At 38.1% G+C, this 19,056-nt stretch overlaps 1 protein-coding gene across 2 annotated transcripts in view; it reads right to left on the bottom strand.

The window, feature by feature from the left end:
- Window positions 1-10,822, bottom strand: part of sipa1 (signal-induced proliferation-associated 1) — a 40,281-nt gene extending 29,459 nt beyond the window's left edge. The window contains exon 1 of one of the 2 annotated variants that reach the window (XM_004913519.4): window positions 10,755-10,822. The gene's annotated coding sequence lies outside the window, so the exon portion shown is untranslated. Of the gene's footprint in view, window positions 1-5,347; window positions 5,488-10,754 lie in introns of those variants that run through there. The other variant, XM_002935362.5, reaches the window with a different exon arrangement.
- Window positions 10,823-19,056: the final 8,234 nt, after the last annotated feature.

The following is a 19,056-nucleotide window of genomic DNA, read 5'->3' as shown; positions in this document are numbered from 1 at the left end:
TCACACTTCACACTTCACTTCTGTCTAATAAACACTACATTATCTTCGCTTCACTGTCTAATAAACACTACATTATCTTTGATAGTTTTCCGTAACTTCTTTAAAGAGGGGTTTATTCTTTAAGGTAATATTTATTATATCTCTGTGTATATATTGTAAGAAAAATGAATACAGCCACTGGTACAAGAGGGTCACTACATACATGAGCATGAACAAATAAGATGCTACTTCTAAATAAACATTAAAGATCAGCAATAGAGATGAAAATGTTTCAGGACCTCCAACTTGAGATTTTTTGTGGTCCTGTTATTCTTTAGTCAATTATTTGTACATTTAAATATTATACTTGTCATATACATATGAAAAGTTATGATTGTGTTAATATTTACAATATACTTATGACTACCAATGTGTAGTCAGCTCATTAGCCCTGAGCAACATTTTGAATCATAGAAACAAAATAGTTGGATAATAATGTAAAATATTACACCTACATTACTTTTCAAAGTGCTTATTTCAACAGTATGGTAAGAAATGAAAATTAAGAATTCAATACTAAAAAAAGCATTCTTGAAAATTATTCCTTGTGCAAATATTTAAAAAAACTATTTTTAAAGATGTATATGGGCAACATTTTTATTAATTTGGTGTATAATTTGGTGACACAACATATTGCACAGAACAATGTTATTGCAATGATATTTATGGAGACCTTGGGCAAGCTAAGGATCATAAAAAGAAAACCAAACAAACAAAAAGGTACTTAACATTAACATTTTTACACTTCTAAATTCCATTAAGGTCTAATACATTCTGAATATTATTTATCTTGCTTTGACTGTCTAGTGGTATAGATACGTTAAACCTACAGTATTCAAATCACATTCTGTACAGTTCCTTGCATCTGCCTTTATGACAACAGTTTGGGAAGGACCTTTCTGTTTCAGTACAATAATGCCCAAATGCACAAATCAGGTCCATACAAATCAAGTTTGCTTAGATGAATGTAAAAGAACCTGACAATCCTGCTCACGGCCCTGACCTCAAGCCAATTTAACACACGTGGAATAAAGTAGGACACCAACTGTGAACCAGGCTTAATCTCCAACATCATTGCCAAACCTCACTAATGCTCTTGTGGCTAAATAAATGCAAATCCCAGAAACAATGGTACAACAACTAATGGAAAGCCATCCCACAAGAGTAGAGACTGTAAAAGAGACAACCAATTTTATATTATTGCCCTTCATTTTGGAATAAGATGTTGATACGGCAGGTGGCAGATCCTTGTGGCAAAAAATATTTTTTTATAGTTTTATTTTTACAAAACAGCAAATACTGAATTCTCTGGGAGGAGGGCAATAATTTAGGCAACACCAACAATTAGATCACTAAAAAAATTTTCCATGGCCAAGGCTTCTTTAAGTAAAAAATAAATAACTTGGCCCAGAAAAAAACAGTAACGTAGCATGATGTAACCATGTGTTTTACTTTTCTCAGGTGTTCCCAGGTGCAGGCTCACTCATGTGCAGAAGAATAAAATAAAAATATTTTACTCTACTGTGCATGTGCAAGTCTGAGGCTAACATAGGATATCTCCAATTTGGTTCTGCAGGAAAACAATGTCCTTGTAAATCAGTGGCTTGTGTCCTTTCAGGTTCTTGAAAAAGGCAATTGCCCAGCATCACTTCAGTCCTTGTCAAAACAAATTGCTGAATCCTGCTTTCTTTTCATTTGTTCACATGGCCTTCCAGAAGCAAAGCAGTGTAGAGTAAGCTCAGCATTAGTTAAAATATTACATTAATAAACTGGGCAACAATGCAATAAAGCAGATTTGAAATTCAAGATTATAACTCATAACAATTTCTTATGTAAGTATAGGATCTATGAGTCAGAATGTCTGGGAATTGGGGTTTACTTGGATTACCATACTTTAAATCTACTAAAACCTACTAAAACAACTCAGTATTAAATAAACCCAAAACAAATGCTAAAATAAAATCTAAAAGAATGGTGGTAAACCCTAAAAGAATGCTTTGTATGTACAGGTATGTATAAATAGTTTAAGTTATATAGTTTTACTTATATATGTATGGCTGTACAGCAGAGTAATACATTAAATCAACAAATGGGGTGATTACAATAACAGATACATTAATATAAAGTACACTAATAAATACAAAGTAGAAGTACAAAAGTTGCATTGAGAATTCCAGAGAGCTAAGTGTCAAAAAGACAAGAGAATGAAGGTCCCTGCCCATCTGTCCCTTACAGTTGAAATGCTTTGCCCCCAATATGGGATTTATGCTAGCTTACTCAAGATCAAATACAGTACAAAGTGGTGTTCTTTTACTACAGAAAAAGAAGAAATTGTAACAATGTAATTATTCACATAAAAGGACTCTTTGAGAGATGAAAGCTTTTTTGAAATCAGGTCTCTGAATATGAGATCCCATCCCAAAACATTTATAGGGGTTGACAATCAATCACATCTCAGTTGAGTTTACAATCTAAGGTTTCCTTATACATATAAGCAACAAGTTCTAGGGCCAGTTTCACTGGAAGGCAGTTAAAGTATCTGTATATATTTTAAAGTGTTGAGGAAATGAATAAACTACAAACTTTTATGAGATACTGTGCAGGTCAGAATCAAACTCAGGACCCCAGGTCTACAAGGCAGCAACAATAACCACTCAACCTTATTGCTGCCCAGAGGTGGTTTAAATAACTGCAGTGTTCCCCAACTGCACACCCCATCAATGGAGAGTTACTTTTTTATTATATAGCTTTCTGGACTAGAGTTGCCACCACAATGTACAAGTACATTAGAGGGGATTATAGGCAGTTGGGGGATGTTCTTTTTTCCCATAAAAACAATCAACGCACCAGAGGTCACCCCTTTAGATTAGAGGAACGGAGCTTCCATTTGAAGCAGCGTAGGTGGTTTTTCACGGTGAGGGCAGTGAGGTTATGGAATGCCCTTCCTAGTGATGTGGTAATGGCAGATTCTGTTAATGCCTTTAAGAGGGGCCTGGATGAGTTCTTGATCAATCAGAATATCCAAGGCTATTGTGATACTAATATCTACAGTTAGTACTAGTAGTTGTATTTATAGTTTATGTATGTGAGTGTATAGATTGGTAGGTGTGGGTTAGGTGTGCTGGGTTTACTTGGATGGGTTGAACTTGATGGACACAGGTCTTTTTTCAACCCTATGTAACTATGTAACTATGTAACAACCATTTAAAACGAAACATATAAAAGATCCAAATGCTTAATGACTTATTTGCAATGTGTATGTATGGAACGTGACTATACTGAAACTAGGGCAGTCTGCATCTGTATTAACTGCTAATGTAGATTTATTATGTGTCTAATTTGAAAGGATTGAAAGGCAACCTTATCCTGTTTGCTTGCCATTAAATAAATGAAATGTTTCTTAACTATATATTGTATATTTTTTTTAACAATATAGATTTGTTTACTGAATAAGCATTGAGAGATTGCTGAAAACTGATACACAATAGCTACCCAGTCATACGCCATGTGGACGTAAGACTACATCACATTCAAGACTTGTATCTGAAACATATAGTAGACCAAAAATCAATTACTTTATTTCCTATGAACTGAGTATATCATTTGTAGTGTGTTATGCCCTATGGAAAACAAAAGAAAAATGTTGACCTTACTATAAAATAATAAAGGTATTTGTGGTATGTCAACTATTAGTAATGAATAAGTATACAGTTGGGTAAAGCACTGATGTTGATCATGGATAAGCAGCTGTTCCTGAATTCTATCACTTGGGGCAAAAAAACCACAAAAGGAAACTGGTGAAACTGTTTAAATACATTATAGCACACAATATCTATATTAGCTTCTGTATTTTTAATGCTATCCTGTAAAACATTTTACTACACACCTGACCTTAGCCCTTGTAGAACTGCATTTCTAGTGGAGCTTGTGTAGGCCAAAATTTTTTTAGAAATCTGACAATAATGGGCAAATCTAGGTTACAATGTGGGACAAATATATTGCCATCCAGTCATTTTGTATGAGGTCACGTTTGCTTTTAATGACAAATGCACTTTAATTGAGGCTGCCATTAATCAGTGAGCATGAAATGCCTTAGGAGAGTACATGTGCACTTTATAAATAAATGTTCATAATAAAGAGGAAATGAAACATGAAGACAGTGAGAGAAGCAATAGGAAAATGGGAGGGGGGTGATGGGGGTTGATGTAGGTTGACAATAATGTGCTCTAAAGCAGTGAACAGAGAAGCCTGTGTATTAGGAGTCACTCCCCCTAGACTGCCCTTTACATCATTACTTACCCTCTCACCTACCGTAGATCACCCACTTTAAGTGTTAGTGTGACCGAAAGTTTTTCACATAATAAAAACATTAGCTAAGCCGAGTAATGGACAATAGGCACAAGTTAATCACCAAACAGTATTGCTGGTAGAGAACTAGAAATACCATCTGTATGACCCACAATGCTTGGATGAATATATAGTACTGTAGTGAGGTCACAAGATACACAAGTAACATCTGTCTCTTTCCCCCATTAGCCTCACATATCTTTACTCTCTGGTTACCCTCCATATGCTCACGTAATGATTCTACCCATATTTCTCTCTCATAGACACGGACACTGCACATCCTCTCCCCATAGCCCAACTCTGTCACTTCCTCTGTCTGTTTCTGATCTGCATGCTCTTTTCTTCTGTCATCCGAGCAGAAATGAGAGAGGCAGCGAGTGGGAAAAGACAGAGAGAGAGGACAGGAATAGTGGAAATGTGTCAGAGAGGAGAGGGGAGCTGGCTTCTTGGAAATGGAAATTCCATATAAACAGTAGTGAATTCAAAGCACGTGCACCCTTCACATATAGACTATGTACAATATATACCACCCTGGCTATAATACTAAGTACACTCTCAAAAAACACAAATAATTGTGCTACAATCATTCAGGGACAATCACAATGCTGTGTCGGTGGCATTAGTACAATGTAGTTGGGGTTATTGTGCAAGGCAAATGGGAAAAGCACACTGTCATGGGGAGACAATGAGCAGGGCTCCAGATGATGTACACGCAGGCTGTGCTGAATGCAGTTACCCACTGGGTTTCCTGCCACAAGTGAAAGGCTGCAGAACATACACACTAATAGAGACGCACGCACAGCTCACACAATGTTATGGGCAGTGTTCACAGTCGGAAAATCATGCAGTGACTGGGGCAGCAGGCATTACAGACGAGTGGGATCATTTAAACACTGCACAGTATACACAATGCATAAACAGTGAGATAACATTCAAACTGATATGAGCAGCTGTCATTTACCTCTGTAATCCTCCTCGCTGTCACCCTCAGCTCCCTCAACCTCCCTTTTTCTTTCTCTGTAACAGCTGCAGGCTGCTGCTTCTCTCTGTGTGTCAGTTTCCTCCCATCAGCATCTCCTCTGCTGACCTCTCTCTTCCTCCTCCCCCTTCCATTTCCTCACTCCCTTCCACCCATCCTCCCCCTGCTATGACTCTCTCCCTCTCACACACACACTACACATCCTTTCCCTATAGCTCCACTCTGTCACTTCCTCTGTCTGTTTCTGCTCTACGTGCCCTTTTCCTCTGTCATCCAAGCGGAAATTCGAGAGGCAGGGAATGCGAGACGATATAGGAATCATGTAAATGTTTCAGAGGGGTGCATACACATTTAAGGGAGCAAAATTATCTTCTGATGAAAGTAAAAATGTGAAATAAATGGTAGTGATAACAAGATGTATAGCCTCCACTCACATTATAGACAATAATAAATATATACCACATTTATTACAAAAATGTAAAAAAAAAAATACAAAAATTAAGCTTCAACATTTAAGGGCAATCACAAATCTGTGCTCTGATGTTAATAAGTATAATGTTGTTGCTATTTTGCAAGGAAAATTAAAAAAGCACATCATGAGGAAACATAAGCAGGGTTTCAGACGATGAGCACACATGCTGTGCTGAATGCAGTTACCCACTGGGTTCACTACCACATAACAAGGGAAATGCTGCAGAGCATACACACTGATCAAACAATGCAAAGGGCAGTACACACAGCCAGACTCAAGCTACAAACAGCTACAGACAAATGTGGTACAGTGTGAGGTGACATGTAGGCTGGTCATTTACGTTATATTTTGTAATACTCCTAGTTTCAACAGTAACAGCTGCAGGCCGGTGCTTCATTTTTTGTCGGTTTTCTCACGTTAGCATGTCCAGATCTGATAAATGTAGCAGCCCCCTGCTATTGCCATTGGGTGTACTTAAGGGACAGAGGGTATTAAAGCAAGGTGACGGAGCCATTTTAGCTGGTCAAGGTTGGGTCAAAAGCCCCCCATGAGCAGCCAAGTAGACAATGGGGGGTCAGAGGGAATGAGGGAACAGGGGATTGTGGTATAAATGGGAACTTACTAGCAGGGATATTTAGTTCAACCTATTTCTTTCTTCTTCTCAACCTCCCTAAGGTTTAACACAAGACAATGACACATACAGATACATATTTTAGGCTTGGGCCAGGGTAAGAGAATGGCCAATGCCATTAAAAGCAGAGGGTGCAGAAACCCTGTTGCCTTTGCTGTTGTTGTTATGTACCAAACTCTGACCATCAACTCCTAAGCACACCAGCTGCCCCCCCCCCCCACACACACACACACACACACATTTACCCAAGGGTCAGCTGGTGAGCATATCCATTTGGTCAGAATGCTTTGAGTGGGTGAATGAGGAAGGGAGCTCAGCTTGCCCAATTGATGAAGGGTTGCATAAAGCCTTTTAAAGTCGTCAACCCAAAAAGTAACGTTTTGCCCAATAAAGAAAACATCATTCTAAGCAACTATACAATATGCATTCATTACAAATGTTTTTTAAGTTATTTGTATATATAATTGCTATTAAAGCAGTGTCTGTCCTTTTCTATTCTCTGCACTGACTTTTGAAACAATGTAACACAAGCCAGCAGACTGACAGACCTGTGTTGCTGGAGGGGACTGGCTTTTGCAACATTGTTAAAAAAAAGCGATAACCAGGAGTTAAGCAAATATTGCTTTTAATAGCAGTTATGTTTACAAAGACCTTTTGCTTTGAATCGTGTTCTTCTATGGTATTAGGGGTTAAGTACATACCACTTTTTTCTTTTCATAAACAACGTCTGTGTTAGGGTGCTCATTTTTCCGTGCTTGGCAGATTTGCACATGGCAACCAATCACATATTTACTTTCATTGTTCTACCTTAACTTGGCTGAAAAAAGCTCATCACTGATTGGATGCACTAAGTGCCCAGGGGCAAATAAGCCCAGTCTTGCTTAATGAGCCTTATGCTTTAATCATTATTTTCAGTGTGTTAAAAGCCTGGCTGAGTTTTGTCATTCCCAGGTGTCATTCTGGCTATGTGACCCTTATGGCTGGACTTTTTTTCCACCCCCTTTCACATCCTCACTCCCTTTCATCAATCTTTCTCTTGTCGGGTGACATAGTGAGGGACAAAAGGTAGTCACGTAGCTGGTTATCCAAAAAATAATACACTGGCATATAAAAGAGAATTATTACTGTATCGAAAAGGTAGAGATCATTTACTTCATTCAGTCACAATTGCTGGAACATTAAGGGGCATACCTGGTGTGTGGAGCATAGTGCAGCATCAGGGGGCATAGCTAGCCCAGACCCTGTTGCAGGCTGAATGACACACAAATTAGGGGGAGGGTGGGGGATGGCTAAGTGCCTTTCCACTCCCACCTTTCTTGGGTCAGTGCATAATTCAAGGGGCATGTTGCAGGTCTCTGTGCTCCAAAGAAGAGTGCAAAGAAAAAGGCCTTCAGCCATTCTTCAAATGTCCTGTGCTGTATGTGAAGTGTAAAAAAAAAAGGGCAAATGTGGTCTTTTTTGCACTTTGCACACTTTGTGGGCATTGTAAATGAACCCTCTAGTGATGTCCAAGGCATGCAAAAAGAATTAAATCTATGGTTTCCTCTGGTGTTGTGACACTGGCTTGGGGGCTCAAGGCACCTATAACTTTCCCTACAAAATGGTACAGACAGATGTGAAATGTAAATTTGCTCCTCCCCCTGCACTGTAGCACAATAACAAAACCAGAAGGCATTGATGGGCCTGTCACCCCCATGCTGAGTGACACAATTGAGAGTACCAGACAGGGGGGGTTATTTTGCTTTTAGAAGAGAAGTTTAAGAAAAAAATTACAGGAAGGCCAAAATTTTAAAAATTATTTTTTCTTTTTTTTCTATAGTAATAAAACAGTATATTGTACTTGATTGCAACTAAGATATAATTAATCCTTATTGAAGGCAAAACAATCCTATTGGCCTTATTTAATATTTAATGATTTTTAGTTGACTTAAAGGACCTTCTCCTTTAAGTCAACTAAAAATCATTAAATAAGGCCAATAGGATTGTTTTGCCTTCAATAAGGATTAATTATATCTTAGTTGCAATCAAGTACAAGATACTGTTTTTATAATATATAATTATAATTGCTCGGGGAGGGGGCAAAATGTTAGGCACCCCCCAGTGATTGTAATCACTTACTTAATACCCCAGGCCGATGCCCCTGTCAGTAGAAAAATGCACCGGCTTAGGTTATCTGCACACGAGCAATCCTCTTCTTCCTCTCTTCTTTCCATGCGATCCCGCAGGGTCCATGCAAGCCGGCTTTTTCATTCTACTGTACATGCACAAGCAGGGCAAAGCCAGAAGAAGCAAGAGGATTGCTTGCTCACAGGTTTCCTGGGTTGGTGCTCCTGTTAGCATAAACCTGCATCGGCCCAGGGAACCTGTGAATGAGTGATTCTCTTCCTCCTGTCTTCTTTCTCTGCGATCCTGGGACCTGCGCATGTGCAGTAGAGTAAAAACATCAGCTTTTTTGTTGTTAAAGTTAGCTTTTTCACTCTACTGCACATGCGCAAGTGGCACTTATACCAGTGCAGGTTTCTGCTAACAGACCAGGGGTATTAGGTAAGTGATTACAATTATTGGGGGTGCCTAATATTTTGGCACCCCCCCCCCCAGTGATTATACCTTTCCTTCTCCTTTAAAGTATGCAGAGCCAAATTACAGAAAGATCCCTTATCCAGAAAGTCCAGAGCATTCTGAATAACAGGTCCCATACCTGTACCTTAAAATGCTGTGAATTTCTTTTTATGGAAATACAGCATGTACAGGTATGTACCATTATATGTTACTTTCATAATACTTTCTTTTTTTAAGAAGGGCAATTAAGAGATGAGAAATATTTAAATATTAATCTGATTCTGATTTGAAAAAATGTGTTGTGCTGCAAAATGACCAATAGCAATGGTGTACCAATAGTAAGAAAATATAATTCTGCATCAATATTTGCACTGAGGGAAAATGTTGGGGTTTTTTGCACAGGATGCCTGAAATCTCTTTGTTTCCTCTGTAGTCTATTTATTAAATTCAAGTTCTTAGCGTACCTATTCTCTTCTAGTGCACACGGGGTGTTTTTTCATCCACTGAAAATTGTCTTCCAAGATGGGCAATAAAATGTCTAAAAAATATTGTGGAACCCAGTGATTGCGTAGAATGGGAATTAACCATAGTCTGATGGCACATGGGGCATTTTTTCCATAGACAGTGCTAATGCAAAAAACATGCACCATCTGCCATTGTATAGAGAGATAGAGACTGCTTTGTCTACTGTCACCTCCCATTCATTTAAATGCAAAACACATGACATAGTCAATTCAGGTACTTTGCAGCCCAATAATGACCCAGAAACATACTAGGGTTGAAAAGCAACAGTACTGGGGCTATCAGGTATTTTGGACACTTCTCTGTTGGCTGAAATAGCTCAGATGATAAAATGCTGCTATGCCATTTGCCTTAAAATTGTTAGGGGCTATATTCATTGTAGAATATTTGATACCACTTTCACTCAGCTCAATCCTGCTATTTCAATTGCTTTTGTGTTTGTTAGGGATTCACTGAATCCATGATTTGTTTTACATTCTGCTATATCCCATTTGTGCAGTGAGTTTGACAACATACAAACCCTGACTAGTGTACCTAAATATTCACTAAAAGGAGTATCACCCTTGGTAGTCAAATAGATAATAACTAGTAATGTCATGTAATTCACTGGTGAATTCTAGGTTAGAAGTGTGGGCCTAACTACTAATTCAGAAAAGAAAGTGGTAATGCTGTACCTCTCAGGCAATGCCAGGTCAGAATAAATCCAAAATTATGTGTTTTTACACACAATTCTTTGTGCACACCACAATTTTATGTGTGTGCTGGCCTAGAAAATGTGTGTGCACATTTACGAGCGCGCAGCTTAGAGGGAACAGTGCTCACAGGCTGTTATTACTGACTGCTTATACTATCAGCGATTATTTATCCCATGTAATGTCACTCAGCACTGCAGTATGCCAAAAGCAACAGGGAAATTTAACAGACAAAAGATCTTCTGCTGAAATAATGCTTTCAATTAATTTGCACTGCCTAGCGCAGGTTCACATTTGTGATGGCTAGATATATAGCAAGGCTTACAAAGCTGGGACATGTGCAAGGTATTTAAAGTGCTACAAATTAGATAGAAAGATAGATAGATAGACAGATACACATGTGTATGCAAACTACTGTATAAATTTGTTCCTCTATCTGCTCCAGGTCACTCTGACAATACAAATATATTATGCCTATGGTTTTGTTCAGGTATCATTGCTTTGTTACCTTACCTTTTAGTGAAACTGCTTTGGTCTGGATTACTTGTAGCGTGCCTTTCTTATTTGCCCTTGCACTCTGAGTGACCACAGTTTCCTCTTGTTTTCACCGTGGTCCCCCCCCCCCCCATTGCCTGTCACTGTCACATCCTGAGAGTGTCGGGAAGTCTGAGACAATGTGAAAGGTTCTGTAGAGACAGAGACAAACATAGTCCTCCCCATTAGTTCTTTTTTTCGTCCTATTTTGCTATGTTATAATGTTACAGCATTCAGTTATATTACTTTATATTCTCTGTAAGCAACTAAACATTCTGCATATCAAGCACTATATATATAAAGTATATATATGTATATACAGGCATAAACACAGGTATGGGATCCATTATTAAACCTGTTATCCAGAAAGGGGAATGCCATGTCCGATAGAATCCATTATAAGCAAGTAATTCTACTAATTACAGCACACACATATGTGTGTATATATATGACTCACAGAAATGTTATATAGTCCAAAAGAGGAAATACATCATTTATTATATACTATTTATTATATATTTATTATATACTTGTTGCAGGGTTCTATCCCTTTAAATAGTAAGTAGACAAAATATCCTCCAATAAAGTGCACTTTTGTTGACCACACAAAAATCTGAACAAATATTATTTTATAAAATTCTGAACCTTTTAGGGACATGCACCACAGCTTATTCTATAGCAGGGTGCTGTATAAATTGCAATATATATATATATATATATATATATGTTGATCTTGAAGACAAGCTGTAGAAAACACTTTTCCCTGTGGAAAGAAAGTGTAGAGCTGGCCATACATTGAAAGATATGCCCGTTTGGCGAGGTTGCCAAATGAGCAGAACTTTTCCCCGATATGCCAACCTTGATCTAATCAGTGGCCCTTTGACCAAACGAATATATCTTCAAATGTATGAGCATAGTATGTCAGGAACAGTTCCACATATAATACCCCAAAATAAATAGCAGGATAAATGCAGCGGCAACTCCAAACTCTAAAACACATTACACAATAAATACAAGTCAAATTCAAAGTATAATGTTCCCAGAATACATGGTAGAATAAATGTAGTGCCAGGTCCATCTATAGAAACCCCAGGACACAGTACCAATTCCATGTGTGAAGAACACATGGTATATTAAATAAAGTGCTTATTCTATGCGTAATACCTCTATCCTGTTTGTTGTACTAATCTCATTAGTGTTGGTTTATTGAAGCTTAGCCTTTATTAAAACCTGTGTACGGTCACATTATTTTTAGTATGTAATAGAATGTCCTATTGCTAGCAACTTTGTAATTGGTCTTCATTATTTGTTTTTTTTTATAATCTTTTAATAATTTGCCTTGCTCAGGGTCGGACTGGGTTGTATATATATATATACAGTATATATATATATATATATATAAGCACAAACAAACCGCACTCACAGGATTTGTATGAAGCAAAGAAACGGTGTTTAAACGTTTCGGCTTAAACTCAAGCCGTCTTGCAGGGGCATTTTGGGCCATAGTGCCGCCCTGGGGGTTGCAAAACTAGTGCAGATAGTGTTATTTGTTTTACCCACTATACAGTGTTTTTCCCAAATTATAGCCTAAGAGGGTTCTGACCAATGCATTGAAATAAGCCTGTGCATGGTGCATTTTTATTACATTCATTCTTTTAAAATGAATGAAAATAGTAGATATAAATTTCAACAAATAAAAAGAATTTAAAGGCTGAGGAAAGAGTAACACTATACTATACACAATACAAACATTAACAAAAAAATTGCACCATTCCAACGAACTTACCTAGCACCATGCCTCCATCTTACCCTGGGGGTGCCTAACATATTGCGAATTCTTTGTATTACCCTTCCCTTCTACTTTAAAGAATCACTGCATTACTGAAAAATGTCACATTACATTAAATAAGGTTCACTTTCTTGTAGTGAGGCCTAAACCAAAATATTAAACTAAAGATGCTTTACTCTACAACAACCCAGTTTATTTCTGGACTGCACTTTTATCCTTTCAGAAACAAAAGGTAATACCAAGCTTGCATGATACATATCATGTGATGGCAATTTCAACTGAAAGGAAAATTCTCAGGCCTTTATGGCAATTTCAACTGCATGGAAATTCTCAGGCTTTTTGCCTTAGTGGAAATAATAAACAAAGCCATATTATGCACTAAATTCCCAAGGCACCTGCCCCCTCCCCCATCCCTTAGAAGCCCAGTTACACCAAAAAAGTTTATGGCTTGTTGATGAAGCAATGTTTCTTCTAAAGCAGCATAAACAACACAAATTTAGATTTCCCTGCCTATCAAGTTTAGATAACGTCTGCCAATGTGATTTAAAAGCAACAGTAACACCATAATATAATGTACTGCTGCCCCGCACTGATAAAAACTGGTGTTTGTTTCAGAAATACTACTATAAGTTACATTAATAAGCTGCTGTGTAGCTATGGGGGCAACTATTCGCACTGAAATACAAGGCAAGGCTACAAGGCAGCTTTGTTTGTAGAAGTGATAATAGTCTTTTTGAAGCAAACCTGTGCAGGGCAACAGTACATTACAATTTAATTTAATTACTTTCATACACATACTCATATTTTGGTTTTACTCTTCCTTTAAAGGGCATGCATAGCAGTGATATCATTTTGAAGAGAAAAGGAAATATTATCCGTATGATTACTAGTTCAGTGGCACATCATTTTTTTTCAGATAACAGTGATCAGCGCCAAAGGCTACAGAGAGAGGGAAAACAAATACCACACCTAGTGCAATATGTCAGATTTTGGGAAAAGGATAAAGATAGATAGTAATATTTTTGAAGCTTATATCTTCTTTTGCAATAGCTGTTGACCAAGTTGTATCCTACTTAGCTGCACAAACCGATATATACAGCCAGTGTTAAATGTCAGTCTCAACATTGTATACATTTTTATGCCTCTTGCTACAGCACCAAGATTGGAAGATTGGTTAAGTAAATGAATTCATTGCATGGCAGGTTGCTGTTAGCAGGGCTTAGAAACTTTAAGTTGCATTCTGCTCTCCCAAGTTAAGCACAGAAGCCAATGTCTCATTGTCATACACATAGCTGGCAGAAGCACCTAACTAAAATAGTTAAGGGCACCCTCCCACCATATGTGATGGGACACTTCTGACTACTACTAGTAGGGCTCAAACGTTTTTTGAAGGCTGTGTTCGGGGACAGTAGTATGGGCCTGCATACCTTTTAGGAAAACACAAAGCATATCATAAAATTATTTTATTGAATCAACAATCCTGACAGCTGTGCCAAAATAGAAGATGTTTTCATAGCACAGCGACTCTTTATTCCTACAAATTGTCTTTACATTTCAAATATTTCAAATATTTAAAAATAATTTTTACCATTTACAAGGTTTAAGGGAAGTTTCTTAAAATGGGTACAAAACCAAAATAGTTTGTGCATGATGAAAGAGAATGTAATTCTAAGCAACTTTCCAACATATATTCCTGAAAAACTGGCAGTAGTGTCTGTCCCTTGCTCTATGGGAAACAAATGGAACTGATTTATTTATTACCCTGAGATAACGTCTTCTCATTGAATTGATTCTGGCCCAAAATATAAAAAAATAGTGTAATTTGTTTTCACAAAAGTTGGCCCATCTGTCACTCTGCATAAACTTTTTTTGCACATAAAAAGAGTAAAAACGGTTAATAAAATTAAAAAGGAAAGAAAAAAACTTGTATTTGTATGTATTGTGTGTATGTGAGTATGCAAAAAAAAGCCAAAAATATTAAATTTCATGGTCCACACCTTTACTCTAGGGCAGTGCTGTCCAACTGGCGGCCCGCGGGCCGCATGCGGCCCGCGACCCCTCTCTGTGTGGCCCCCCACCTGTCTGGCTGCTTTGATGGCTTACTCTTGTGTAAGCTTTAAATGGTATCAGTACTGTGATTAACTGGACCACTGCATGGTTCTCACCTCAGATTCAGGCTGTAATCCCCCTGTATTGTTTAAATATGTAATCCCCTGTGTTGTTCACACCTTTTAATCTCTGCATTGTTCACCCCCTGCAGTGTTCACACCTCAGGCTCAGGCTGTAATCACCCCCATTGTTCATCTGTTCACACCTCAGGAGCAGTAGAAACCCACAAATAATCCCTGCACACTACAAAAAGAACATATACTGAGGTGGTACTGCAATTAAAAAGTTTTTTAATATATAGTTATTGTGCAGACTGTAGGAGCAATGCCAGCATTGTGTCACTGTAGGCTGCCTGTGTGTGCCATATACACAGGCATCATAGGGCAAGCAGAGTATGGCACACGCAGGCAGGGTAGGGAAGGCAGAGTATGGCACACACAGGCAGGGTAGGGAAGGCAGAGTATGGCACACACAGGCCAAGTATGGCACAAACCAGCCAAGAATGGCAAACACAGTGAAAGTATGGCACATGCAGGCAGGGTAGGGAAGGCAGAGTATGGCACACACAGGCAGAGTATGGCACACACAGGCCAAGTATGGCACAAACCAGCCAAGTATGGCACACAGGCAGGGTAGGGAAGGCAGAGTATGGCACACACAGGCAGGGTAGGGAAGGCAGAGTATGGCACACACAGGCAGGGTAGGGCAGGCAGAGTATGGCAAGTTTTTGCTGTACTACAACCATTAATATGGGTATGGTCATGTGATAACATGGGTGTGGTTTCAAGTGGGTGCGGTTTCAAAAAGGGGAGTAGTCAAAACTGGCTTCCATTATCGGCCCTCCACCACGTAGGTCGGAAAAATTCCGGCCCTCGGTACCACAGAAGTTGGACAGCACTGCTCTAGGGTATAGCTTAGGGAGGGCTGCAGGAAATGCTCAACCAACCATATAAAATCTGCTGTTTGGTGTTGCTCCTGGGACAATTGGGAGATTTTGGGAGATTGTGAAGCAGCATCAAAATAGGCATTACAGGACATTTTGGTAGAAATATATTTGAAAATTACATTGTACCATTGCCAAAGAGAAAGTGTTACATAGGAGTACTGCTAGAAATTCTCTTATCTCTAGTAACTAGTTAGCTGGCAAAAGGTCTTCCCTCTTTTAAGCTGTTTCTCAAGTGTCTATGTTGTGTAAGTGTCAAATGTCTATGTTGTGAGTGCACAATTGCAAAATAAACCAGTGGCAGTGGCTAATTCATCTGCTACATATGAGGCAAAATCAAGAGCATGCCTTTACAGGGATAAACTCTTACAGAAGTGATTGTGGCACTGGAAACTGTTACATTTTAAGTAATAATTTGGGGGTTTCTATAAACCATTTCTTCTTTACAATATGCATATATAGAAAACTTTATAAGTGTTAACTTCACACAGAAAACTTCAAACATAAACCATTAAATATATAGAAAAACTTACAAAACACTTGTGTGGGTTTCTCAGGGAACAAGACCCATTTTCAATCCTGCATTATGTGTTACAGCAGTACAAGCCTAATCTGACTGATATTCCCAGAACAAATACCCTAACCTCATTCCAACCACTTACAGTACCAAGCAGCTCATTTTTTTTTTTTTGTCACATGGTTTATGTCTCAACAGAATAAAATCTTCCAGGTGAATGTAATCACTCTCTGGCAGAAGAATTCAGGAAGAAAAGCAAGTTATTGCTGCTGAATGCAGTACTACTGGGAGCATCTCCAGAATATCTAAAATAGCTTCCTTCCTACACTTATATTAAAACAAAGGAATACAGCGACCTCCAGTAGAGGCTTCCACAGTTCCATGCACTTGTTTTTTCTGGCTACTTGTAGAAACCTATAGGCAACTAACAAATCTTTTTGGCCATGTTGTTAAAGAGAAGAATGAAGGCATGGTTGGAGACCTCAGATAGGTGGAAGGTGTATTTATATTTATATCTGTCATGAACAGCTTAGAAAGCAGAAAAAGCATAGATGTATGGAACAGAAGAAGACAATAATTGTGCCTTCCTGCATGGTATGGTGATAATTGTGAGCTTGACTTGCCAGAAATGGAAGTGCAACAATCTTGAAGGTACACTTCAACAGCATGTTTATGTATGAGCAAATTTTCGATTACAAAGCAGATCCATTTGTGCTCAAGCAGGATGCCAAAGTCACATAATAAGAGGATTATTTTAAGGTATGTATAACAAACATTGCCTGGTTAATAGACCATGGATCCACAACTTTTTTATACACATGAGCGACACTCAGATGTAAAAAGTGTTGGTGAGCCACACAAGCATGAAAAAAGTTATTTGGGGATGCCAAATAAGGGCTGTGATTGGCTATTTGGCAGCCCCATGTGGAATGCTAGCCTGCTTGGACTAAAACTGTGTCTCTGTGCTTCCAAAACTTGCCTCCAAGTCAGAAATGTAAAAATGGGCACCTACTTTGAGGCAACTGGGAGCAACATGTTAGGATTCATTGTATTAGACAATATTTCATTTTTGGACCATTTGCCGTTGACTGTAGTTAAAAAGAAAATGGGAAGGTACTGAGACAAAAGGCACAGAGAAAACCAAAGAAACAAAGCAAATGTTAAAAAACCGAGGTAAACATGGCCTGCTCTGCATTCTTAAAGCTTTACATTAGTAAACGTATTTTAGAGGTTTAGCTTCAAAATAAAGTTTCAAATCCAAAGTTTCCCACCTATCTTTAGAACCAATACCACTGGTGGTTTGCTGAAGTCTAGCCACAGGTTGATGATGCAATTAGACCATTATGTTAGGAAACAATTTTACTGGTTAGGGTTTTAGTTCATAACCCCCTCCCCTCCAAAGCAGCAAACAATTCTTGCAAAATGAGGAAAAAAGAATGTAACAACTGTAACAGCTAATGTGCAAACACCAATAAAACTTAGCATTATTTATTCATGATACAAATACTGTTGTCTAATGCTATATGAACATGAGTGGATATGAGGTTGTTGTTCTTTCAGTTTCTCTGCTTGGTCTTTGCAATGCCAGATAGACAGACCTATGGAAGGTTATAAGGAAAGGTGTGGAAACAAGAAAAAAACAATTACAAATTAACGCACAACCAAATCTGAAATCAGAATCATATGCATTTTTAAAGGACATGTCAACCCCAAAAATAATTTTGCCTAATAAATTAAAACTTAATAAGCGACTTTGCAATATACATTCATTACAAATTTGTATTTTTTTTTAGTTATATGTATATATAACTGCTATTGAAAAGAAGTGTCTGTCTGTCTGTCCTGTCTATTCTCTGCCCCGGTGGCTTTGGCGTATAAAACAATGTAACACAAACCAGCAGATTTTACAGACCTGCCTTGCTGGGGGAGCCTGGCGCTTGCAACATTGTTTTAAAAGTAACAACCAGGAGTTCAGCCAATGCTGCTTTCTATAGCAATTACATTTGCAAACAACTTTTAAAGCACTTATAATTTTTAAAATATTAATATTGAGAGTTGCTTAGAATTGTGTTTTCTTTTATTAGGCAAAAAAACATTTTGGGGGGTTGACATGACCTTTAAGAAGGCTTTAGAAGTTCTTCAAATTCATTTGTATAATCTTCTTACTTCTTTAGTTTTTGTGCTGCTTGAGCTACTGCGCATGTGCCCGCCACGGGATTCCAAAGATAGGTGAGAGAAGGAACATGACTTGTTCACAGCTACCCCGGGCCAGTGGGGTTTTCTCCTAACAGGAGCACCAACCTGGGGTATAAGGTAAGTGATTGCAATTACTGCAGGGTGCAAAAATGTTAGGCATTTACCCTTCCTTCTCCTTTAAACACTGAAGGATTTCTTCATCAAGTAAAAAGTAGTCCTATCAAGATAAGATATAAATTGCTTACATATTTCTAAATGCCAAATGTAACATATATATGTAACAGATTTATCAGCTCTTATTCTTATCTGACTTTTAGCTGCCAGGATTACCAGTGTATCCAGATCCCATGCAAGGATGACACATCAGAGATGGACCTATTTGTTGGCATGCATAGTTTTGTGTATTCTGCAGATATAGATACACTGCTTTTAATGCCATCCCCAAATCATTAATGAATAAATTAAATAAAAGTGGACCCAATACAGAACAACTCTATACCATGCAGAGAATCTACCGGTGACAGCCACCCTCTGTACGTGACACATTAGCCAGCTTTTCATTTTTGTGAAAAGAGCATTACCATGGCCAACAAACCTTTGGTTAAAAAGCAACTATTTATGTGGCACAATCAAAGGTCAAAGCCGATGATCTACAAATGACATTAACATCCCCACTGTCAGATTTCCTACTTATAACATCAGAAAAATCACAAAGCCATGTTAATTA

The sequence above is a fragment of the Xenopus tropicalis genome, chromosome 4 (assembly GCF_000004195.4).
Source record: "Xenopus tropicalis strain Nigerian chromosome 4, UCB_Xtro_10.0, whole genome shotgun sequence".
Taxonomy (NCBI): domain Eukaryota; kingdom Metazoa; phylum Chordata; class Amphibia; order Anura; family Pipidae; genus Xenopus; species Xenopus tropicalis.
The sequence above is the reverse complement of the archived record's forward strand: the minus strand, read 5'-3'. Positions and strand labels throughout refer to the sequence as shown.